Raw genomic sequence first — 26,358 nt, 5'->3', positions numbered from 1 at the left:
TTCCCCTCTCCATGCTTCAGTTCCAGCCTTTGCAGCTGGAAGTCTTTGGTTAGCTTGCTCAGCTCATTTTTTTTAATAATTTCTATGGCAGTTAGAATAACAAGGCTCACCTATTTTAACACGTGGCAAGGAGAGGCAGGTTGTAGGCTGAATGGTGGGGGAACATGTTTTGGGATAAGATTTTTTTCTCTAGGAATGTGGTACTGTTTGCATCTGCAGTTCAGCTATGTCTAAGGTACTCCAAGTTTCATGCTGCATGAACTTAATGGTCAGTGGTGCTGTTCCTCTTTGCAGGGAGAAAGGGCAATGAGTATCCCAGAAAGAATGGTCATGGCTGGAGTCTGCGAACTGCCTTCTTGCCTGGGAAAGTGGCTCTTTTTCATCTAAGACTGTCTTGCTCTGTATCGTGAAGCCAGGTCTGGTTGCTCAGTGCTGCTCATATTTGGAAACTCATTCAATGGTTACTCAGCGTGGCTGAGACTTTGTGCATAGGCATGGGAGGGTAGATTTCACTGGATGCAGCTTCAGTACCAGTGGTTGCAAATGTTTTATGAAGAAAATTTCTATACCAGTGGAATGACTTTGTCACTGCTATAAATACTTACCAAATTCATCCATTACTAGTTTGAGTATAATAAATATAGGAAGTATTCATCAATGTCTTTCGGTTGTGTTAGAATGAGAAAATGAAGGGAGCATGCAAATCCAGAATTTCAGAATTTTTGGTTTATTTAAATGTTACTTTAGGATTATTCAATCAAGGATGGATTTCCAGGTTTCCATACAGCTAGTAGATTTTCTTAAAATCAGAATTAGTCTAGCCCACTAGAAAATACCCTTTGTTCCTATATTGATAGAAACCCAGTATTCTTCCTTCCTGTTTTGCCTTCCCTGCCCTGGATGCAATGGGAGTAAACACAGTAGCAGGATTTGTATCACCAGCAGAGAGGAACAATTGGAGCAGTGTTTAAATTTGCAAGGTTTGAGGGTTGTAATTTGAGTTTATTTGAGGGAAGGGAGTGAAATGTTTATTCCACTCTATTTTTAGAGGCTCTCTATTGTGTTATCCATGCTTATCACACAGGGACAAACGTTTTTCCATATAGCAAATATTTCTGAATCTATTCCAAAAATAGCCTAGGAGCCATGAGATCCTAGGAATAGGCTTCTCCCTCTAGTGGCGGCAGAAGGGAAGTTACAATGCTGTCAGATGAGGCAGTTATGAAAAATAAAAAGCAAGCTGTATACATGGTGAAATATCTGCGGTCTTTCCAACTTCAGAAAGATTCGTAAGGCAAGAGATATGTTACCACTTTATGGTGGTTCTTAGCCACTGAAGTACTCTCGAAATACTTGTAAAGCTGAGACATACCAAAATAAGGATATGTTTCATTTTTTTAAAAAAGAGCGAGGTTAAAGTATAACTGAGGCACCTTAGTAAACAAATGTTAATGAGTTTGCTGTCCTACATGTCTAACAGCAGCAAGCTTGTGTGGTGAATGTTTATTCTTCATGGGCAGAGATGGAAAAGAAGTTTGGTTGTAACCATACTGCTGTGTCCAATCTGTCTTGTGCTGGGGGAGCAGCAGAGCAGGCATTGTACCTGGGAGTAACCCCTGGAGCTTGCTGAGCATCTGTCCCTCCAGGTAAAGCCTGGCACTGGCTAGCATGTTTCCAGAGCAGTTATTGGAAAGAAAACAAGGTAAAACACTGCTGTGGCTGGGGTGCAGCTGAGCGTAGGCACCAGGTGATGGGGGTTACCTTTGTGGGGCAGAAGCAGAGGTGTCCCTTGCTGGGCTGGGGCAGCATGTGTGTGAGCTTGCGTGCTTTCTCAGTGAGCCTCCACGTGGGCTCTGGCAGCAGAGTGCTTCATCGTGGAAGGTCCAAGGGGGAAAAACCATGGCCAGTGTCTGTACTGCAGCTAACTATGTGCATGGTGTCCTCTGGGATGTGGGAAACAGGACCTATAAGGTCATGTGCGTTGGTCCTTGAGTTTTGAGCTCTTTTGTCAGAGGAACTCTAGTGACTTCAAGGTAAAATGTCAACTGTTTCTCGTTGTTAGGATCGTGCATGCCTTTCTAATCAAGTTAATGATATGGAGATCCAAGGTTTGGGAATAGATTTTTGAATTGTTTCATTTCTTTGTGGTTCTTTGAATTTCACTATTCTGAAGGCAAGTGCTTGCTCTCCCACTGAGAGCTGACCTGTGGTCAAGTGATTCCAGTGCTTAACAAAAACCACCAGGGAGTGCCTGACTCCCAGTGCCACCACAGACAGGCAGGGCAGTCTGGTTGCAACCTTGTGAGGCAGCTGACCCACAATATCTCTAGTGGCTGTTGCTTTGGAGCCTGTTCTGTGTTAGGGCTTTCTGAGGACAACTTCTGTCTTGGTGTAGGACGCCCTGGTTCCAGCAGCCCTGTTTGTGCCCACTGGATGGTTACGGCTGCCTGAGCACACAGAGGTTGGGAGGCCTTGGCAGAAGGATGTTTGTCTGATACATTTACCCAAGAGTAGATGAGCTCATTGCAGGCATCTGCCCAGCAGCCATCATGCTGCCTGGATGGTTCCTTAGGATATTAATTACCAGCAGTGCAGGAAACATGGTACCTTTTCTGCACTGTCTTCTCATGTGAGAAGGCTTAAATCTTAGGTACTTTCCAAAACATAAAGCAGTAAGTCAGTCTCAACATGGTCATTCCTTTGCATAGCGTCTTGCCCTTACTTAGCTCTGGCAGGTACCTGGTCTGCTCTTCCAGCCCCTTGCTTCTGCACTGTCCCCAAAAGCTGTTTTAATTTTATCTTACCTCCCTGTAAGGTTTCCTTTCATTTGCTTCTGTTGCTTTTCTTATCACTTTTTATGCTCTCAACTTCATTATGCAATTGTTCCAACTGTGCTCAGTATTTGATGTTTTATAACTCGTGTCTGCCTCTTTTCCCCCCATTGTTGATTACTTTTACACTTCTGTTCCTTCACACTGGCTTTAAAAATAAAATACAAAAAACAACTTGAACGTTCCCCATGCAATTACTGTGAGGTGTTGTGCGTAACCCTTGGGCATACATTAATTTCTTTGAACACCTATTTCCTGTGTCCTTTCACTCCCTGGCTTGTATTGAATTTCCACCTGCACTTACTGAGTCTCCAAACTTTACTCTGCTAAAAAGTAATCTACTTTTAACTTTTTAGTTGAATATTAATCCTAGTGAAATCCTTAAAGACTGTGGTCCCAATTCTCCCCCACACCTGCATCACCAGCTGTGTCAGAGAAGCCTTGCTTAAGAATTACTCCTGACAAAAAGCCATCACTTTTTTCAAGCTTCTTATGATGAAAATGATACTTTCAACCAGGCCAACTGTAAGACTGCACAGTAAGGAAATATTTTTTTCCCAGCATCCATAAATTCAATGGAAAAATGGGTGTGGGAGCAGATCAGGTGCAGCACTGGCTCCTCCTTGCCAGGCACGGAGGAGCGAAGCAGCAGGGACACTGGGGAGGTTCTCCCTGATCTGCAACTCATGAGACTCACACTAAATAGTGACATTTTCCCGAGGTGCTGAATTGCTGGTGAAGGTGTTCAGTGAGGGATGCTCCACGGAATGAGTGTAGAGTGTCCAGCCTTTCCTCAACACAGGAGGGAACAGATGGGTGTGTATATACTACAGACCTGAGAGCTGTCTTCCGCGTATGACTTCAGCTTCTCTAGTGAGAAGCCTTCTGCAGAGTGACTTCAGGGCTACCCACACGTGGCTGTGGTCTGTCTGAAATACCCCCATGTGGTGAGGAGAGCTGTCCTGGCCATGGCAGTGCCCCTAACAAGTCTGCTGAAAGGTACCTGTGTGGGATGGGATTGAGGTCACCCAGGGCAGCATGAAGCACAGAATGATGGACAGATGTCACAATGCAGAGTGACAGCCTGTGGGGGGTCACACCAGCAAGAGAAACAAACTGCCCAGATGTGGGTGGTTGAGCAAGGAGTGGAGAAGAGGATTTCATGTCCCCATAACGTGTAGCTGTGCCCGAAAAAAAAAAAAAGGCACAGGTATGTGCGGTGAGTGGGAAAGGAGACTGGTCCCTGAAGAAAGGGAGAGTGGCTGTTTGTGTACCTGCAGTCATGATACTTCCATCAGTCTCCTTCAAAAGCCACCTTTGGTAAGCATGGGGTCTACTTGGTGGTCAACAAAGGACTTGAAACACCTCAAGCGAGTCCTGGATTTCCAGGCATAAGAATTCCTGGAAATCATCAAACAGCTATTTCCATTAAATGTACCTCTCTGTAGCCGATTACTAATGCACATGAAATAGTATTGGTGTTGAAACTTTCTGAATGTATCTGCCCTGTTCTTCTATAGCTTCTGTCTAGTCCTTGTGTTACTGTATGTAATTAACACACCTAATAATACATTGACTTTAAGTGACCTTGTTAATGTCGTGGATTGAGTTTGTTTTCATGTAATGTTTTCCTCTATTGAATAATTACATTAATCTATAGTAACTTCTGAGTACATCAATTTTGGAAAATAAAATTGAAATGCATTGTGCTTTCAAGAAACACTTCCAAGTACAGCAAATGTTGTCTATTGGTATGTTTTTAATAAAGTGCAACCTGAGCACATCTGTACCTTCCTTGTTTTCTCTCACATACTGCATTTCTCCATAGAAAGGTAGCAGACAAAAGAGTAAAGGAGATTTCTTGTGCAAAATAAAGACAATTTGCTTAGCCCTTTTTCACTTTGGCATTTCATTGCATGTGAAAATTCATGATCACAACACATGCTTTCAGCTCAGGTTGAAAAAGTATTCTTTGCAAATGAGTATTTGTTTGGGGGGAGAAAGCTCTAATTGTAAATATTAGTTCTCACAATAAATATTTCTGTAGATTTTGACTAATCATCACTTCCAGCAGAGTGCAAAATCAGACCAACCCACATCTTGTTTATTTACATGGCCAGCTTTAATTTATCATTAGTTTTATTGAGCAGTAAAGCTTTTTGTGAAAAAAAGTTTCTTAGTTTAATTTTTTTTAAAAAAGCATTTCTGCCATGTCTAACATCATAATGACAAACTTTCCTGAGTAGAATTAGCACTTACTGGTGGCTTATGGCTGGGTGTCATTAAGTCATTAGTTCAGCAGTACCCTTAGCCATGGAGTACCCTTAGCCATGGTATGCTGTGATCTGAAATCAATTACTTGATGTAGTAAATATATTTCTGGTTTGGCTGAACTTTTCATTAAACCACTTTGTGCCAGTATATTCTATAGGATTTTGACCCAGCTCACTGCATTTTTTTGGTTAGAAGATAAAAACAATCCAAGGTAGCCTGTGAGTAAAATTGGAGAGGCACTCTGCATCCCTGTATGTGGTGCTCTCTGGGCAAGGGCACAGAAGCTGTGCCTAGAAGGAAGATTAAATAAGTGGAAACAAGTTCTAGAGCAAATCATGGGAAGAGAAGAGGGCAGGTCACTGTAAGAAACTTTATTTTGAATTGTAGTGAAGGACTATGGGCAAGAGCTGATTATTCAAAGCAGTTTTTCTAGGGGCTAGAACTGTTTCTGTAGTCCCTGAGGCACAGATGTGTGGGACTGAGCCTTTTCACAGAGAAACCCTTTTAATTATGGATACAACTTTGCTAGAACTCTTTACACTGAAATGGTACGGAAATCTGACTTCAGCTTCCTTCCCACCCTCTGATTTCCCCTTGCTGGTTCATGCAAGCATCATATACCCTTTTTTTTGTTAGTGTGTGAGGATATTTATCAATGGTGTCTGGGCTGAGATGCTGGGACAGTGACTGGCAGCTGTTTAGTGAGGATGGCTGTGCAAAAAGATGGACCTGAGCTCACCAGGCTGAGGTTTGGGCAAAAACTTTGAATTAATGCAATACAAACTGAACAAGTACAACATGGCTGGCTGTGCTTTTTGTGCTGAACATGGACAAAACAGGCTTCCCATGGCTTTAGATGGATTTTGCTTCAGTTAGCCCATGTTCATCTGGGTTTTAGAGCTGTTGCTCCAGAGAGACATCTCTCCAGCTGCTGCTGCTGAAACTCAGAGCTGCCTACTGGGATGTGGCCGGGGTTGATGGTGGAGGGGATAAGAGGGCTTTGCTCTGCTCTTTCCAAAGGCCAGAGTGTATTTCTGACCTGAAATGTGGAGCTCCGATGTGGCTCTAGATTCTTCTCCTGGCATGGAGAAGCATAGTTTGCATGTCTTCCTCTTTTTGCTATAAGAAAACGCTTTTTAAAAAAAAAAGCTTCCCCTCCCACAAATATCTACGGTTTTGTTCTCTTTTAATGATCTCTTATGTATATATAATAGTCTAAGGCTTAGTATTTAGAAGTTTAATTTTTGAAAAAAATAAGAGGGCTTTAATATTTTTCATACAGTACAGACTGCTGGGAAGAAAAGTAATATGCAGAGACAGTTGTGTTTTCACTGATGTCCAGAATTGAAATACATGTTGATTCTTGTTTTTTTTGGCATCTTCTCTTCTTGAGCAAAGAACTTCTGAGTGCAATCAATTAAAGAAAGGATCTGATTTGCTTTGTAATTGTTTTTCTGTCTGTATGAATGATGTAAGGGCATATTGGAAGAATTTACTTCACTACTCTGTCTTTTCTAAAATAACAGGTTTACTGGTTGATTTATGGGCTGTTTGTTTTGTTTTTGTTGTTCTGTCTGTAGGTGAGAAAAAGGTTAATTTGCTTGAGAAATCATGTCTATGCCAGAGAAGGTCAACTTGTTCCATCATCGTGTACTGCCATGAGAGGCTGACCTGAACCTAAGCACAGTGGTTTAATGGAAGCATTAGGCATCCTGTTTTTCTGTGTGCTCTTCCCAGCATATGTTTTTTTCTTGTTTTTATAGTTTCTCAGAAAAGGCAGGAGGGTGTTACTCAGTAGTTAGTTTCTTATTCTCACCAGAACTGATTCTGCTCCCTGTAAGGTTGTTTTTGATGTTCTGCTTCAAAAAATGTCAAACTTGTGGCTGTGCCAAGTTCATGGTTTCTCCCATCCTCTGGCTGACCAAAAGGCAAAATGCCAAGAAGCAGAGATGAAGGCATTGAGATGTTGCTGGGCAGCTGGGCTGGGGAGCGCTGCTGGTATGTGCAAAGGGCATCCCAGTTTCCAAGGGAATGGGCCCTTTCAGCAGGGTCTGTGTGTTAAAAGCACTGAGGAAATGCACAAATATAACAATTCTGAAACACAGAATATAAAATTTCTCATACACAGAGCTGTCTATGAACATAAGAATGTGCAGGCTGATGGGGTGCCTGGGGAGGTCCTCAGCTCCTCTTCCTTGGCTGCTTTGCTGAACTATTCTGGACTCGTAGGATCTGGACCACAAAGGATAAGGGACCAAAGCATTGTTGGAGTTTAAACCTTTTGCAATGCCATCAAAGCTAATTAAAATGAAGGGTTTTCATGTTGCGTGCTTTTTTTTCCTAGTAGAACAAGTTTAATATTAATGAAACAGAACTGGATGTCTAGTTCCTTGCTCTATCAGCCATTGCTCACTGCAGCTGAATGCTAAACATCAAAGTGTTTGAGTCTCTTGTTTTTTTCTGTTCCCTTTTTCTCTTCATATGTTATTTAAGTTCATGTACATAATGCGTACTTTCAATATGTCTGATCATGTGTGGGAAAGCATAGTGTAGTGATAGTCTATTTCAGAGCAGTAGTTTGAGAAATTAAATCTCAAATAATTTGGGTTCTATTTTTTGGATATGTGGTGAGATCAAGAACTGGTTATTGGGTTTGCTCTTATATTTTGCCCATATTCATTTTTGTAACTTTACTTAACTACGATCATTGTTTTTATTTCAGTGTACTTTTTTCCCTTGTTTTATATAGTTACTTGCAATATTTTTTGTAATTTTATTTTTGTATTTCCTGGGGAAATCTATTCTGACCAGAAGCCTGGTTTCTTGGGAGCTGCCAGCCAATCTCTGCTGTTGTAAGAAAGTGGATGTTATGTAGTCTGTTATTTCTTGAAAGGAATTGGATGTAGTGGATTTGGGAAATGGAAGTTTCATCTAATTTATTGGCAACCGAACGATAATTCAGTAGTAACGGCGTTGTGTTGGTAATGCATGAATTTGAAATGCAAGTCAACAGGAGTCCCTTTTGCATGGATATATTTGGTGTGTTCTCGGGCGTTTCCTGTGAGAGACCCAAAGAAAAAGAGAAGCAATTCAAGAAAACCCATGTTTTTTCTAGCTAGCCTCATTCCTGGGGTCCTTCTCTGTATTTTTGTAGATGTGCAAGCGGTATTAAGGTTCAAGGGGTCAAAATGAAACAAAACACTTCATACTGCCATGGGGACAGAAAATAAAATACTTCTTTCTTTTTACTAGTAAAGTATGTAAATTATATGCTTGGAGTTTGTCAGTATGGAAACAAATGTCTTAATCTACTTGCAAGAGCTCTCAAGACTTCAGGATCTTCAGCCTTTTCAGGTATAAAACCCCCTGCAGTAACAAGCACGTTTACAGTTTTTTGCATAATTTACTATTTTTGATGAAAAATGGCATCAAAGTGACACCTAAGGCACCACATCCATTACCCTTTGATAAGAGACTGAAGTTGGTCAATCCTGTTCTTTTCATTTATTTGTACTGTTTCACAGGGCAAAGAAATGACAGTTGGGAAGGGTTAGTTATGAGGTAACTTCTGAACTATAGAGGCATAACTGATATAAAAGACTCATTTCCTTTAGGCTCAGAGCATCAGCATATGCTTATGGTGGTCTCTTCATACATGTGCAAGTCAAAACATTTGATATTTCTGTTTTTGGTAGTTTCTCATACAAACTTCTGACTTTTAAGTATTCTTCTTCTTCAGTTAGTACCTAAAGCATTCTTGGTGATTTTTTTTAAACGTTTAATTTGCACATACACTTTAAATTTTGGGGATACATAGCACAACACATAACAGTTCCTATTATAGCTTTTAAAGATGTCCTGAATTGTTCTTTGCCTCCGAGCAGATCATGTATTGCACCCTGTTTAACTCTTCAGGATGCCCAGGAAGAGATTTCATGTATGCAGAGGCAATCAGGCCTCTCTGTCCTTGAGCCTGCATGGGAAGGGTGTATGGTTTGGATTTTTCAACTACATAGGATGGGGTTTATTACCAGCGGAGTATGCATAGATCAATATTCAATATAGCTGTACACATGCATCCTTCAGATGTGTGTGTTGCCTCGGCCAGCTGTGAGAGTGTAGAATTTACTAAGGCAGCAGCAGCTTTTGAACTGGCAGGGATATCTCCTGGGACCAGAGAGCAAGAGACTGTAAAAACGTGGGTGATGGAAATAGCTGTGTGACTCCCAGACGGTCATCACTCTGTGCCATATATACTGCATATGGTGTGAAGGGTGCAGAGCAGCTTTCCTGAGGGATCCAAGAGTGATCCCATCACTCTATCTCTCCAGGTGCCAGAGTGCAGCTACCACAAGACGAAACACATGAGTTTTGGCAGAGATTTGAGTATGGTTTTTGTTGTGACTATTCTGCATCAAACACAATCGAATGCTGATCTACTGGGGCACAGTGTGAAATTAAATAAGGCCAAATCTTTAGGATAAGGTTTCTCCCAACCCAAGCAAGGTCTTTATCTTGCCTCTAAGTCTGGAGATACGGATATCTCCCATATCAAAGTGGAGGTGGGCAGAGGGGAATTTGTCCTTGGTTGTAGTTTTTCCATGGAGGGAAAGGAGAAGAAACTGGACATCCTCATGAAAAGTCCAGGTGTGTGTCCGGCAGTGCTGAAATCCTCAACGAGGGCTCCTGCCTGAACAGAACCCCTTGTAAGCCCACATCTAAAAATAGGAGATACCCTGGGGCACCTCATTGGCAGTGTCTATTTTCTTCACTCCTCCCCATTCTGAGGTTAAATTGCTGTCTCTGGGAAATTTTGTTTTGCTTTTGTGTTGCTGCACAATCTCTTCTTCTGTTTAAGGTTGCTTTAGATTGGACAGGGAGTGTCTGTGGGGTCTGAGGGCAGTCAGTGCTGTGAAGCTTTTTCTTGTTATGGAGAAAAGGCGTTATCCGAGTGCTTATGGTGTGCTAGGAGGCCTGTGTGAGCCACAATTGCCAGGGAATAAAGCCGTTGGCATTTCTCATCTAACCCACTTCCACGGCACGTACTTCAAGTGCCATACAGAACTAAACAAGACTCAAAATAAAACAGGGATTTGTTTCCCTGCACATGAATTTCTTGGTTTGAGATGTCGTGTCAGGCAGGCAGAAATAATTATTACTGGGAGAAGATGGGAATTCTTTCCTCAAAGATGCTCATTCATTCATTCACCAGGAGAACAATTAATGACAACTCACTAATGGCTGCAACGTTTTATTTTCTATTTCCAGTGGCATGTGCAGGCCCAGGCTCTGAGCGCCTGGGTCCTCCCTCCCTGGCCCCAGTTGCTTTGGCAGGGAAGCGCGGTGTACTGCAGGGACCGGTGCTTCCCCGAGCAGGCGGCTGCCCAGCCAAGAGTAGCTTTGAGCTTTTGGCACTGAAGTAATGCATATGAGTAGCACTGGGTAGGAGAAATCGCTGATTGTTTCCAGCAAAGGAATGGCAGTTGTGTTTTAACTATGTAATTAATTACCGCCAATTAGGGGGAGGGAGGGAAAAGGGTGTTTGGGTTTCATAGCTAAAAAGAAATACGGGAGACTTCCTAGTAAAGGACACATTTCCTTACAAGGTAAAAACAAAATGAAACATGCAAGGATACAGAAGGGTCTTAAAAACAAGACTTCAATAAAATAAAATAAAAATTATTGCTCTCTGTCTAGTTTCCTTGTCAAGCTTTTGTCCTGAGCCTGTGTGCCATGTCAGACAGTTGATCTCCCAGCATTCAGACGCGTTGACTTGGCTTTTACTGCCTTCCATCATTGATTATGCTGGTGTGATGAAAATGGAAAAAGTGCCTCCAACTCTGCCAGTGTCACCGCTGATCTTTTGGAGTGCCTTTCCACAGCTGTAAACGCAAAGGTGTTTGGCTCAAGCCAAGGAGAGGCAGGGGATTAACTGGGGGTCTGCAACTGTGCGTATCATGCCTGTGCAGAAGAAAAAAAGCTGTCTGGGACTCCATCACAGGGTAGCGGTCTGGGAGGGATCCACATCCCTTCGCTTGTTTTGCTGACCTGGGGGATGGGGAATGGAGCTGTACCCCCAAGTCTGGTGGCGGGCGGCAGTGGCAGACCTGGCTCAGCTGGGGACGAACCGCACCCCGTCCAGCCCTTCTTCATCGCTGGCTCGTTGCAGAAGTGGCGAGGCATCGAGTCCAAGCTGTTTAAAGGAAATCCCATTGGATAAGTGCGGTAGCTGAATATCAAAGAGATGCCAATGGAAGCCGGAAGCTTAAGGCTTTCATGTCCATTGAAAAATATCACTTCTAATGCATTACCTCTTCAGACTTGAAAAGAGAAAACCCCAATGCTAGCTAATAATGAAGTGATTAACTGTAATAATATGCTGCACTTCTGGAAGCGAGGTGCAGACAAATCAGGAATGAATATACATTTGCCCTGCAGTTTGCAAAAGTGTATTCTAAATACACATAGAAAAGTATATTTATGACTTAATTACTATTCTAAAAGCAGCTGCTCAGAGAAGGAATATACTGTCCTGTTGTTTGCATTACTCTTGCACAAAGAAACATCCAAAAGTGGCTTGTAATCACTTTAACTGATGACTTCTGTATAATTTATTTATTTCTGGGCTGCCTTTTTGACTATGTTGCTATGGCTGATCTTGGGAAGTGGAGGAGCGAGTCTGAGCTCAGGAAGGAATTGTTCTTTATCCAAAAAGTGCTGCTGTAGCAGAAGCAGTCTTTGATCCTGGAGAGATGATTGTGAAATTTAGGGCTTGCGATGTTCCCACTGCTGAATATGTAATTTAGGTCACTGAACTATGTTTTGGTGGAAGATACTTATCTATTCCACTTCTTGCTGATGTCATGTGCTGGGAAATCAGATGTTAGAGTGCAAAAATACATGAGAGGCCAGCCTTAACAATCACATAAAATATAAATGGCTGCATGATTGAGTGCTTTCAGTGTGGGACAGTGGTTGAAGGGGATGAAGGTCACATCACTTCTCTGCTTCATTGTCCTGCTTTATTCAAACTCTGCTTTTTTTAAAAAAAAAAAGGCTTATCTCTGCCTTTGATTTTGGTCTCTGTATGTGCAGAGTGTGAGCAGAAAATCCAAAGAAAACTGTCCCCTACTTGCTACGTAGAAAGTATCTCTGTTGTAATATCTCCATTCAACTTAGGGGGAGGTTGAGGGGATGTTAAATTTGGAAGCTGTACACCGTCTCCAACAGAGGTGGTCACTAAGAGCAAGAAACCTTAATTTAACCCAATATATTTCTCCCAGAGAGAATTGACTTCTAGATGCGTGGCAGTGGAACTTTACCAGGTGACTGTTTGCATAAGTCAGGCTTCCCTAATCTTGGAGCTAGCTGTGCATACCTTATCCTGGTAAGCATTAGTTAAATCATTTCATTTTTTAACACAATCAGCTGCTGACTGACCTGCTAGAAAAGTCTGTCCAGATTTATGTAGCTTCCTGAACTTTTTCCCTTTTTCTTTTTTTTTTCCTGGAATCTGCTAATTTTTTACTTGGGGGAAATCGTTAACAGTGAGCAAACTTTTAGGAGGGTACGTAGGTGCTCATCTTAGTTGCAAAAGTACTAAAAAAAGAAAAGGTACTAAAAGTTCAGCAGATTAATAGCAATGCAGATCTTAAAAAACAAAACCAACCTCCACACCAAACTAGAACAAACAAAACCAACAAACAAAAACCAAAACAAACAAAACACCTCACCCTTGGGTAACAAATGGAAAATATGCCTCCTGGATAATTCATCAGGCAGAGCAGTGCTCAGAAAACAGCAAGAGGCAAATATTTTTCCTAACTCTCATGGTACAAGACAAAACAAGCAGTCTTCCTCTGGAAAAATTTCAACAAATAGTGATCAGTAATGCAGCTGTGAGAAATATCAACCATTTTTGCCACCTAATGTTAGAAACCTCACAATTTACAGCAGCAGCCGATGTCAGTCTGGACTCTGCAAATCAATTTTTGCGTTTGTAGTTGCTAAGATCTGAAGAATCAGAGCTCCTAAATTCACATTTTCTGCAAGTTTTTATCAGATTCCAACCTAACTGTATCTATAGAAGTAATCAGCTTTCTCATTCTGTGGCTTTCAATGACATATGAAGGTGTGTAATACAGGATACCTAAAAATCAATAATAGTGCACCTTTTCAGTTAAATCTGGAAGCTTTAACAAGTTTGGAGCAGGATTTTGTTGTGCTCTTTCCATCCCTGCCCCAGATGTGAATACTGTATGAATGTTTGTATAAATAACATAAATACACGTTAGCATGTATACTAATAATCATATTCATATTTATTATTGCTTGAATGCACCTTTTTGTGCTTCCTGATGGGTGATTAATTTGGCCAAAGCTCACAAAACTAGTGATATATATTACATTAAGTTATGCACTAAATCAAAGATATTGCCCTGAAATTTACTGTGAAAGATTAATTGCTGAAGTTATGAAGTAGAAGGTATGTGCAGCTTGGCATAATTTGTAGTTTATTTAAACAAACAAAAAAACCAACAACCTGCGCTCTTACTAAAAGTTACAGGATTTACAGATGAGTTGATCTGGATTACCTTTGTACAGTAGTTAATTATTGGCTCCTGGGCTACTAGCTTTCCCTTTAAAATTAGCTCCTTGCTCATTCAGTCTTGCTTTTAAAAACAGTTTCAGAGTATGGAATATATTTGCTACCTCAGCTGCAGCATTTATCTTAGGCATTGGTGAGTCTCTTAAACTGCACTAAGCACTTCCAGCACACTTCAGAGTGAAGCTGTCGCTCTGAATTTCTCCCTCTCAAGAATTGATTAAAGTGATGATTCTTTAGCAGTTGTGGCATAAATACTGCTAGTAATCCCTCTAATGGACGAAAGGCACAAATAACTACTGAGTTCAAAAAAATTTGCAGAGTTTTTCCTTCATTGGCTTGTTATTCTGAAATAAAAATAATGTCCAAAATAATTAGCAATTGTCAGGAAGATTTCACATAGCTGTCAAAAGGCTGCGGAGTCCATTTCCAACAGCAACTCAAAACGTTCCTGCAAATCTTTGAACATGCATCTGGCTGCATGCAGCCTTTCTGCATGCACACAAGTACTGTGGCGTGGAAAACAAATATTGGAGATTATTCACCAAAATAATTTAAGCTCCTATTACATGAGACGAGGGTATAATTTTCCTGCCAGGGTGAGATGAGGTGGAGAAGGAGAAAAAACACATACAAAGATTTTCTGGTTAGTACTGCAACTACATTTCTAAGTTGAACATGTATTTGGTATTGTGCAAAGAAAAAAATATTTTGGAATACGTTATCTCTCAATTATTTTTTATTATTTTTTCCCAGATTGTAGTAACTTTTTGTTCACCAGTAGTTACAGTTGCTTTAGCAAGTAAGATATATTGAGACATAATTCAAAATGACAGGAAAGGAGTAACCAATATACGGCGCACAAATGACTCCCTGTTAACATGTCACGTATTACATCCTTTATTAAAAACAGCCCCTGCTCTGTATTGGCAAACAGTGTTTACAACCACCACCCTCAGCTCGGTTTATGATCGATTGTCTTAAAGCTTACTAGTATGTGTAGTAAAATATTAGCATCAGTATAAATATATGATATGGTTTATATTATCTCTTTCTTTATATTGTCTTAGTAGGGATTTATGTTCAAACAATCTTTTTAATCACAGCTCACAGTTTTAAACGGGCTTCCTAAGGCAGCCTGAATTCCAAACCACAGAGGTTTTTCAGCATCCAACTTCTTCATATCCAGCTAATTTGCTGAGGGTTAAGGGCATACCTGTCAAACTGGTGTCTGTCTGCATCAGGTGTGCAACTTCCTTGCATTCCTCTATCCCCATTTTACGTACAGCTTCCTTAGTACTTGTGAGAGTAATTTTTAAAATACTTCTTTCTTTATTATGTTATTTGTCACCCAACTTTTTGTTCTATAAAAAATTTAAGCTGTGCATAAATCCTGAATTGTTATACAAGGATTTAAAATTCCTGGATGCTCTGCTCAGTTTTACCATTTGTTTTGAACTTTTTTTCTTTGTGCTGAAACTGGAAAATCTTGACTCTTTATTCTGGTGTTACTGCAACAGATGTCTCTCGTGAGCCCTGTCCTCAGTGAACTTTTCTCAGCCAGCCAGTGAGTAGACACACTGTTACTGCTGAACAAGGGAAGACTTAGAAATACACGGCTTTTTAAAGCCTGTGTATATATTTCTAGAGTGTGCATGTTTACACACAGATGCCAGACAATGTTTTAAAACCAGCTGCTAGTATAAACAAGTGGATATGCTATTATTTATTGATTATGATAATGCCTCATACACATTACAAAAGCTTTCATCAGAAAATAGGTTTTGTAGGGGCTAATCTTTGCAAACATCCAACACTCAGAAAGCCAAACCCGCTGGCTCTGTAAGTGCAGGAGGAGGCTGATGGACAGGGAGGACCAGCCCCTGCACTGCAGGCTGACGGGGGCCATGAGTTTGGCAGTGCTGGCAGGGGGAGTCCACCCCACTGCACGCTGCTGGCAGTTTTCCATCGCGTGGCAACACCACCACGCTGAACAAATGCCATGTTGTCTTGGTGGGAAAGGTGATGGTATGTTTATCGCACAGCGAAGAAATAAATGGTAGCCATTACAAAGGTGTATAATTCGGCAATTACAGTTATTTGTTTTTCTGACACCTCCTGCAAACAGTTATCGCTTCAGTCAAACATAATTTGATTATCTTTTTTTTTTCCTGGTACTGTATATTAACAGGGCAAATAAAAGGGAAAATAGTGTGGTCCCTTGTAATAAAGAAAACAGCAGCAAACTATTAATGCTCTTTGAAAAGAGTAGTTTTAACAAAGTAAGCAAGAATCATTTTCTTTGGTTGAGTGTTGATTCCCTAGTGTGCTCTCAGTAAGTAATTAGAATGGCCCAGTGAATGTCAGCATCAGCTTGTTTATTCTCATTATTTTATCATTTTAAAAACCCTCTAGGTGATGAGACATGCAGTATAGAACATAATTACCATTATTAGCATACTAATTGGACACAAAAATAGGCCAACTACAAGGTAGCCAACTGAATAATTTCACATTAATCAAACACCATAGTGAATAAGCCTATTGTTAAATTGACAGCTACAATAATTGGCAATATTTCGCTGCAAAATATAAGAAATTCCTTGCAATATCTCTGCAATGTTATATAATTTAGTCATTTCCCATATTTTCATTCTTAACTTTGTACACGTAGTTCAAGTTCAAGAAAACATCATGATAAGATTATTAGTCTATTATCAAGTGGACGTAGTATATAAAGACCTGCTTGTTAGCATTCAGGAACAGATTCACATGATAATAGCACAAAAAGGATACCAATTTAGTTACTTGTTGCTTCACCATTGAATATGCATAAAGGTTCATAAGACTTTTTAAAACTGTATATTAAAGTCTAACTCAAATCTTAGAGGGACAGAAAATGGCAAAGAAATTAAAGGGGAAAAGAAGCAAGTCCTAAAATGAAAAAAAAAAAAAAAAAAACACAACACAAAACAACAACAACTGAAAAAAAGTGTGATCTGTGACTTGCATCTTGTAGGGCAATTTTCTGGCTGGGGCTGATGGTTTTTCAGTTGTGCATTTGTATCTGTGCCACTCCTGTCTGATCGAACAGCAAGCTGGAAAGTTGTCGAGCCACCAGCAGAAGTGAGAACTCTCAAAATGCTGGATTCGTGGCAGGCAGGAAGGGAATGCTCGCCCTGCCTGTGTTTCGCTTTAAAACCCATGAGGGAAATAGGACAGGAAGGGAGCGAGTGGAAAGGCAAGGAGAAACAAAGAAGGGGAAGGTGTAAGCAGGGGAAAATGAGGGTTTGCAGCAGAGGGAAAGGAGCTGATAAGGAGAACAGAAACAGATGGTGAAACAAGAGGAGCAGAGCTAGGAGAAGACGAGAAGAAAGAAAAACAGTGAGGAAGAAAGAAAATAGTCTTCAGGAAAAGGGAGGAAGAGAAGGTAAGGTGAGAGTGGGGGAATGGAGTGCAGATTTGGAAGAATATGAAACAATATTCTTCTTTTATGAACTTGGAGGCAGGGGGAAACAGATCTCAAAACACCATTTCCTTCCCACTCCCTGGGCTTTCAGACAGGAGGCTGGGAAGAAAGGTGGAGAGGCTTCATTTTGAGTTGCTGTTTATTTTGATAGGAAAAATGTTTTAGAAAATTTAGTGTAAAAACTGTTTCATAAGGCTATTCACATGGCTATCGGGTGCACATTGTGGATGGGCACTGAGGCTTCGGGGGCACAATGGCCATAATCCTGTTTCTGACCCCTGGATATTTGTGAATGGCTTCTCCGGTACAAATAAGCTGATCGAAGCCAAAAACTCACGTGGGTAAACTTAACTGATGGCATAGAAGTTAAAGAAACAAAAGGAAAGGAGGGTGAGAAAGGCAAAACACTGGCATAAATAGCTTTTATGAAATGCCTGCTTTCACAGCCCCAGCCCTGGCTCCCACTGCAGCGGCTGCAAGGCTCTGTGTAGGCCTCGGGCCTGGCCTTTCGTTCAGCGCTGGAGAAGGGAGACTGGGGCTTGAAGGCATTCAGAGCAGGTCAGTGACTACCTGAAATACCACTTTGTTATTGCAGTTAAATTATTGAAATCTCTCTGTGTCAGTCTCCAAGCAGGAGAGCCTCCTTTGCCGGGTGGCAGACGCTGCCCGGCCCTGGGGTGGATGCTGAAGGGCGCTGTGAGCGCTTACCCAGCCGGGCAGGGCTGGCTCTGGAGTCGCTCTATTGATTTAATTAAAAGCAGGAGCAGCTTTCTATACGAAGTGACCTCTAAGTTTGTGTTGAAATTTCTCTGCCTTATTTTGATTTAAACTGTAGGTATGTATTGATTTTTCAATGTATGATTTTTTCCCAATTTTTATGGGAAATAAAATTTCCTTTATTTTTTTTGATTTTATCAAATACATGATTTCTCCTGGTTGCTCTTTGCTTACTAATCTGATAGCGGACAGTTTTCTGGTAGTGAGTGGGGATGCTAGTCTATCGCAGATTGCCTGCAATCCCAGTTTATTGATTTTTTTCAGTTTTATTTCTCTTTATATAGCCTGTCTCTTCAGTAGTAGACCCACAGTAAAAAAGCACAACACTAGTGCAGATATCTCTTGGTGCAGAGAAAAACCACCATGGGAAAAGTTGGGTGGTACAAAGTAGGCTGAGGTGTGCAGTGCATGCTCAGGCTTTTTTTTTTTAAGCATGAGTATACAAGATCTTTGATCTACTCACTGAACATGAGAAATAAATCTCTGGGCTCTCACTGTGTGGAAGTCTTTCCTTTAACAAAGTCCGTATTTAGCAATGACCATAATACCTGTGACAGGGTGGTGGTGAAAAGCTCTCTAAGTGTTGCCATCCGCCTTTTATCGACGAAAAGTTAGGGGAAGGATAAAGGAAACAGCCTGTGCCAGGTTTGCAGCAGAATTAAGGACAACAGCCAAGGCTGTGTTTTTGCTGATAGATGAGGATGGCTCCACAATGTGCCAACCCTGTAGCTTGGAATGAAGAAAATGAGAAAACTGAAAATATCCTTGACAAGACATCTTTTAACACATCACGAGGCTGTCCAAACAGCAAAAAAAAAATGTTCGGCAGTTCCTTTCCTTCTGTTGCGGTGTCTGTGCTTTGGTGGTTGGAGTTGCGGGGCTCAGCTGAAATGCTGCCTGTTGGATTATGCTGAAGTAACAGCTAAAGGACAGCGTGTTTACCAAGCATGGGGTCTCACCTGCTCCTCTCTATGCCAGCCATCGAGGGCACTGCACAATCATGAAAAATGACTTGGCCGATCCAGCAGCTAGGTCTGGGCAGCACGTTTGGCATAGGCATGCATATCCATCGTACATCACGACTGTTTCTTTTATAAAGACATTGCGAATCTGATGTTTTCTCATCCCTTAAATACATTGGGGTGAGTAATGAAAGCAATACCTAGCCTCCTACCTCCAAAAAAAAAAAAATCAAACTCCACAACCAAAAGCCAAAGGAAAGAAGGGTATTTTGTGCGTTCAGGCACAGTAAACAGAAGAAAAACACTGGGAAGGATAGTTGTTGAATACATTTGAATAACAAATACATTTGAGGAAATCCCAGTCTGCTTGGGGACAGAAAAAAGGAAAATAAATTCATCACATTATTCACTAGAAATTATTTGTTCAGCTCTGCTCCTTAATGTGTCAGCTAAAGATGATTTCTAAGAGTGAAGATTTTCTTTTCTTGCTCAAAATGACTCAAGAAGAAATGAATATTCCAGCCACCAAGTGAGGTTAATATATGAGTTTCATAGTCATTTACTCAACACCGCTGTTCCCTGCAGAGTAATGGCAATGAGATGCATTCTGGGATTGCCAGAGGTGAAACCATAGTAGATGTTCTTGAATAATTTAGCGATGTATGAAAGCTTATTTCATCATCATCAACACAGTAATACCTTGCACCAATGGAGTGTTTTACATTTCTGCTCTTCAAAAACGTGCAAGTATTCTCATTTCCACTTCTCAGGTGTGGAAACTTGAGAATGGAGAAACAAAATCATTTTCCAAAGGGGGCGAGGGCAGTGGGAGGCCTGGGATAAACACTGGTAATTTTGAAGTGGCAGAGCAGGTTCATATCCAATTCTTTCAATGAAAGCAGGCTATGGTTGTGTTGTGGAGTAATTATTAACGTTAGGCTAAAGGAGCAGAGAAACTCTCATGCCTGTATTTGGGCTGTTTAAACATGCATGTAGTTGGCAACTTTTTTGTGTTTAAGGAGTCTAAAATCTCATCAGTCTTATTCTTCCCTGAATGTAGATTGGTCTTTAATGAGATCAATGAATAGTGCTGGTACTTTGCTGGCCAAAATTGTAAATGTGCTGTTGTTTCCTTTTTACCCTGTAGCACAGGGATTTCAGAGCGTTACTGCTAATGTGTTTTGCATTCTATTGCTCTCCCACAAAATTTATGGCCAGAGAGAGATTGTGGAACTGGTACGGGCAGAGCTAGGTTGTATTCTCTGTATTACAGTCAGATTTATTTTTTCCAAAGTATATGATTTCAAAATAGTCAAAGGGAAAGGGAAATGCAGAGCAAAGAGGGAGCTGGGAATGTGAAAGAATTTGAGACTGGTTTCATAAAAATAAAATTTTGGTTTCTGAGCTATGTCAGATGTTGAAGAAGAAACGTATCTGGTACTATGACTCTAAAATGCTGAGTATTTGTATTTTATGGTCTTTTTGTTGCTTTTGTCCATGACCCACCATCCTGAAGTGGCTCCAGTGAAGTTGTGTCCCACAGGACAGACTTTGCCTTAGAGTGGAAAGTTTCTCTATACCGGGGAATGGAGTCATCACTGAACATCCTTTATGTATTAATCTTCTGAGATGCACTAAAACAGGTAAAAACTATAGTCCTGACCGAGTATGAAATGGGTAATCAGTATGAGAGTTGAGGTAGGATGGAAAGGGCTCTCTTGGCACATTTGGGCGAAGTCGTACGTGAATCACGTGTATGTGAATCAGTGAATCATGTTTCATACTGACCCACAGCATCATGCTGGGTATGCAGGGGTGGTGATCAGAAAGTATAGAAAATGTAGAGGATTTAATTCAAATGATCCAAGGAGGTGGGCTCCTCACAGGGAATCTAAGAGGTCTGAAGCAAATTGTGGATAAGAGGAAAAGAATCCTGAAGGAAGCAGAAGGTGTACATGTGAAAAATCTGAGAAAGATGAGAGATGCCCAACAGATGAGCAACAGGAATCGCGTGTGTCAAAGAGCAGCTGGGGAGCACGTGTGCAGATGTGTAGGTCAGTGCTGCCTGTGCCTCCATGTGAAGCTCTCCTGAGCTTGCCCATGGAGTGAGCAGTTCATCACCCTCTAGCTCTGGTATTTTCTAGCTCTGCACCGTTTCTAAACATCATTAGCCTTGCTGTTATTGTACTATTCCCAGTGACACTGCCTGTGAAATAGTACTCGACAGGTGGTAGTAGAGCTGGATAGGCTGTTTGATTAACTCCGTGAAATGATTTCTGGAGCTCCTGCCTCCCAGATGAAATGCAGTGAGGCTGTCCAGGGCCCTGCAAGTGGACTGCTTGCAAGTGCAGTGTTGTTAGACTGCAGTGTTTGGGCAGGGTTATGGCATTCTGTCTGTTATCCCTGAATCTGAAATGTGGAAAGGGCTCTCTTTGAAAGACAGGCAGAAACGTGGAGGTGTTGAGCGGTCAGTCAAATCGACCACACAAAAATTAACTTGGGAAATGACAGAGAATGTTATTGTATATGTTATTGGTGAAGAAAAAAGAAAAAGATATTCTGAAAAGGGCCAAACTGCTGAGGAAAAACAACTCTGCAGATCCTGAAGCCTGGACTGATCACAGCTAAATGCAGCCACAAAATTCTAAGGGTCCACTGAAAAATTTTAGCTGGGCTTGATGGTGCCATGCCTCTCTGAAGCCAGTAGAGCTGATTTTCTGAGAACGTCCTTGCTAAGAGGGATCCCTCAGCAGCGAAAAGCAGATGGGTGGCTGTTCCCCTCCTGCTCTCCTGGCTCTGGCAAAGACAGCAGAGTAAGGAGCTGGGGCGTAGGAAGAGCTGCTGCGGCCTGGTGGTTCCTAGAAGTAGCACAATGGCAGGTTGGGTTTACACATGGGAAGAGCTCATCCACAGCAGCTCTACGATTTCTTCCATTGCATGGGGGCCAAACTGTGGCCCAAGCTCAGTGTTGCCTTTGCTTGATGCAACTTTGCCAGGTCTGCAAAGTTGTGCTTCAGGATGTGTCATTTTATGAGTCAAGTGGAACAATGTAGGTGGTGATAGGAGAGAGAAAGCAGATTACATTTTGAACAACTTTTTTTGAGGAGCTGGTCTAAGCTCTGTTCTTGATTACTGTGGTAAAAAATGGAATAACTCCTTTTTACTTGAAGTTCATATTAACCTTAAGTGATTGTAGCATTTAGCTTTCATCCTCCAAATAACATGGCTTTCTATGCACTTCTTGCATGTTGGACATCTGTTATATTTTATACTACTACCCAAGTTCCCTCTGCAAAGAGCAAAGTTTCTCTCTGCTACTTTATGCAGGATTTAAGTGTGCATCCTCCCTTTAATTCCACACTCTTCCTTTTTTAAAGTCTGTCTTTCCATCCTAAGTATCACTGAATTGCCAGACAAAACAGTTATTTTTCATATTACTAGACGATCGTAATGGATTTATATAAAACTCAGACAGTGGCATTGTTCTTGAAGTCGATTTTATTGTAATGAAGTTCCACTCTTAATATTCCATGATCTTCGATGTCCTTTACAAGTAACTTTTTATAAATTAATCTATAATAATCTAATTCAAGTCAGTTAAAGTGGATAACTATACTTCAATTACAATATTGGGAAGAGTTTTTACATAATGGGGGCTTTTATATAGATGGTTAACGCTAATACTGTAGTTTACAACATACTGTATGAATCACTAATTAAATGCCTAAGTAGCAATAATGGAAGTGGAACTATCAATACAGAGAAGATATCAATGATGTAAGGCATTAATAAAACTTTATGGTACCATTTAATCTTTTTTTATGGGTACTCCATTATGTCAGTGAAAAGAAAAGGCAGGGAAAAAAAAGAAAGAAAGGCTGGAGCTGAAAGGGACAAGAAAATGAAAAATAAAATGTTCTTTGTATCTTCCCCACAAAATGGGCCAGATACACAATTAATGAGAACTACCCAGGAGAAATAAACTCATCACCTCTTAAAAACGTAGCTCTTCGTTGCACTTGAACAGTTTAAATGCTACTTAAATGACCAGTATTCTCTGAAATAAACCAAGAGCAGCATAAATAGTATCTTCAAAAGAGGAATATAAGTTTAGTAACACACCGCCCGAAAAGGAACAGCTAAACTGTTGTTTTCCTGCTATTGGCCAGCAGAGATGACTAGCAGGGTAAATATATAAACATTTATATTGGAAGGAAAAACTATTAACAAAGGTATTTTATTTTTAAGCCAAAACACAAACTTGGCGCTCAGCGCTGCCCGAGGAGCAGTGGAGGCAGCCAGGCTGCTCTCCTGACAGGACATCTCCTCTGTGTTCCTTGGACGCCTTCCAGTGTCCCCCGCAGGAAAGCAAGCTGCCCATTTGCATATCAAAGCAGAGGAATAAGCCAACCCCAGCAGACCTCTAAAGGGAAGTGAGAGTATATGGGAATTTTTAGTTTTAACAGCTCTCAATAAAAAAAAAGACCACCTCCATTCCTTTCATGCAACAGTCGCTTCGAATGCTTTTGTAACACATCTGAGCAGAAACAAGCATTAACCCTTCCCATTCTCTTGCAGGAGCTTTCAGTTTCCTGAAAAATCAGAAAATCCGCTTGCTTATCAGCTCTATGCAGTGTTTTGAAAGTGATTGCACCGAGACCTCCTGCACACCGCACTGTGTATGTGTGCAGTAGCCATGTTAGCGCTTCGTGCTCACTGTTGTTGAGGTGACAAGTTTATTTAGTGCAGGACTTCTAGCCTTGCATGTTTCTTTGCCTCGTAGGAGGAGGTATTTGACATCATCTGCGTGGAATACGGTTGCTGAGATTTGGCTCCGAGCTCCACCTTTCCTGGGTGTCCATCACTGCCCAAGCACTGGGCAAACTGGAGCTGACAACCTGCCTTGCAGCTTCTAATAAAAATAAATCTTTTTGTATTATTTTAAAACTGACTTCAATATGAGTAGATGAAGAGGCTATGAAAATTCTTTGCCAATATCAGTGAAGATTAGATCCAAGAAATAATGTCTGCCTGTGATAGGAAATTCATTATTTCCCTTGCCCATCAAATACAGTTGTTGGCAACCTTCTGCCTTAAGTACACGAAGATGAAGACATCAATAATCCTGCAAATTTGCGAGTGAAACCCAATCTTTGCACGGCCCCCCCCAGCGTATTGCTTCCTTTCACATCCACGATGTCTGCTCTGTCTGAACACCTTTGAAGAGCCGCAGGAGTTTAACTTCACTATTATATTTCTGGCATTTAAAGCCAATGCTGACTCTGTTGATTGGGCTTTGATGCACCTGTCACTCAACAAAACACAGCTGAAATGCATGGATGGATACAGGTCCATTTCTTTGTACCACCAAACTCGTCCTAGGCGTATTATTAATAGTATGATCAAACCCCAACGGTAATTAAAAGGTATCTTCAAAAGTATGTGGGGTTCCTCTGCATAGATTCTGCTGTAAGCGCCAACCTTGGCCTGCATTGTGTTAGCAGAGCTTGTCCCTAGTGAGCTGTGTTTGTCCTGACTTCAGGTACATCCATCAGCTGTTACTTGAGCAACCATTAGCTACTGTATGGCGTGAACAATCAATGCCAAAATAAACTTACTTGAGATATAATCATTGTTTTAATCATTTGAAGGGGCTGTAGGTTTTTCTGGACTTACCTAGAGCTGTAAAATAGAGGAAGCTCTGGTTGTCCTTGTTCTGGAGTTTGCTGGAAGAAGTTCTACCACAAAGCTTTAGTCCTTCAACACTTTCCAGTCTTTCAATAGCTTTTTTTTTTTAAAGGTTTCTTGGTAGAAAGTAAAGAAAAAAGGAGAAAAGATCTATGGAGGTTTGCTTCGGTCTAGTAATCTTAGCCACACTGTCTTTTCTCTTCCTTCGCTAGAAATGACACGAATAGACAACAGGAGTCTAGAAATGACACAAATGGACAACAACAACAAAAAAGGGGGCCCGGAGCCTGGGCCATGTCAGCAGGATGGGTGTGCAGGATGGCAGCAGGGGCTGGCACCAGTTTCGTTAGTGCAGTGACAACCGTAGGTTTGTGTAAATAATGTCAGGACATGTAGCTACACTAAGGTACCATACAACTGTGGATGTGTGGTAACGGCTCATCTGCTTGTTAAGTTTCTCCAGTGTGAACAAGTAAAATTATTAACCAGGTTAATTAAAATTATGCCTTGTACAACTTTGTGTAACGTGTTTTGCAATATGGACTCGGTGCCTATCTATGCTACCTGGGCTATGCAGGTGCCATAGATCACATTGGATCGGAAATATTTAAGGAAAGACAAATCAGGAGGTTACGCTTTTGTCAGGAAAACACATTTTTGCTTGCTGCACCTCCTGGGGCCTGCGTGTCTGTTTACATAAATTCATAATGCAGTGATTTAACAAACTGAGCCTACCACCTGAATTCTATCTCCACTTTTTACATGATTTTTTTCTTTCAGTATCGTGTGGGGACTATCATCATTCTTTGTCTGGGAAGGTCTGCAGGCTTTATACAGGGTCAAAGATAAAATAGGAAACAGGTTCAGCTGGATCAGAAACAGCTTGCTTCTTTTTATTTTAAGGAGTGTTTGGATATACCTTGAGATTTTCAATGCTAGTTGTTATGATGGGATCCTGGTGCCTTCAAACACACCTAAACATTCAGCATCACCACCATTTCGTTTGTAATGCAATAAAAGACGTCATGTTTAATTTTATTTATGGGCTCAATATTCAAGTTTTTCACATGTAATTTTTCCCGTGTGGACATTTAGATATGTTAGAAACATCATTATCTTCTGATATTAGGAGTAACATGTTAATAAGAAGATTAGCATCTCACTGATGGACAAAAATACTGTTTGAGCACTATGCCAAGGCACGCACATCCAAAATGGGCCACAAAGCAAAGAGTACAGGCTGTGGATGACTGGAACATTGTAATACTTTGTGCACTACCAAATGCAATACTCTCGCCTGTTTTAATATTAAAATATCATTTCAAATGTGCATTATTAAGAGTCTCTGCCTGTTAATAGGCTTCCCCACTAATAGGTGGTCAAAGGACTTCTTGACTTCAGCCTCTGCTGGAAGCAGGAGACATCTGTGTCTTAGGCAATCCTTTTGCACACATGTGAATGAAATAAACTTGTCTGATACTTATTCTGTGTTTTTTTGTTTGTTTGTTTTTTGGTATAATTCATCAGGAAGCAAATCTGGTGCAAACACCTAATGTAACAAAAATTAGTTTTCTGTGCTGGCTGCTTCCCAGAAGCTTGCGATATCTCTGTTGGCTGGTAGAGGTGGGGCTGTCCTCAGAGGCTGTTCAACCTTCGTCCCCATGGTACTTGTGTGCCATGTGCTGCCTACAAAACACCACTTTTGGAGCCCTTTAGGCTCTTACTAAATGGAACCTGTTGCAAGTTCACGAC

The 26,358-nt window shown here is 41.1% G+C and overlaps 1 long non-coding RNA gene across 1 annotated transcript; it reads left to right on the top strand.

Annotated features, from left to right (window-relative positions):
- The first annotated feature begins 711 nt into the window (after nt 1-711).
- LOC121077448 lies at nt 712-26,104 on the top strand. The gene is made up of 3 exons (XR_005824048.1): nt 712-4,151; nt 12,389-12,492; nt 23,497-26,104. It is a non-coding gene; the product is annotated as an uncharacterized LOC121077448 (long non-coding RNA).
- Nucleotides 26,105-26,358: the final 254 nt, after the last annotated feature.

The sequence above is a fragment of the Cygnus olor genome, chromosome 13, assembly GCF_009769625.2.
Source record: "Cygnus olor isolate bCygOlo1 chromosome 13, bCygOlo1.pri.v2, whole genome shotgun sequence".
NCBI classification, from domain to species: Eukaryota; Metazoa; Chordata; class Aves; order Anseriformes; family Anatidae; genus Cygnus; species Cygnus olor.
The sequence above is the reverse complement of the archived record's forward strand: the minus strand, read 5'-3'. Positions and strand labels throughout refer to the sequence as shown.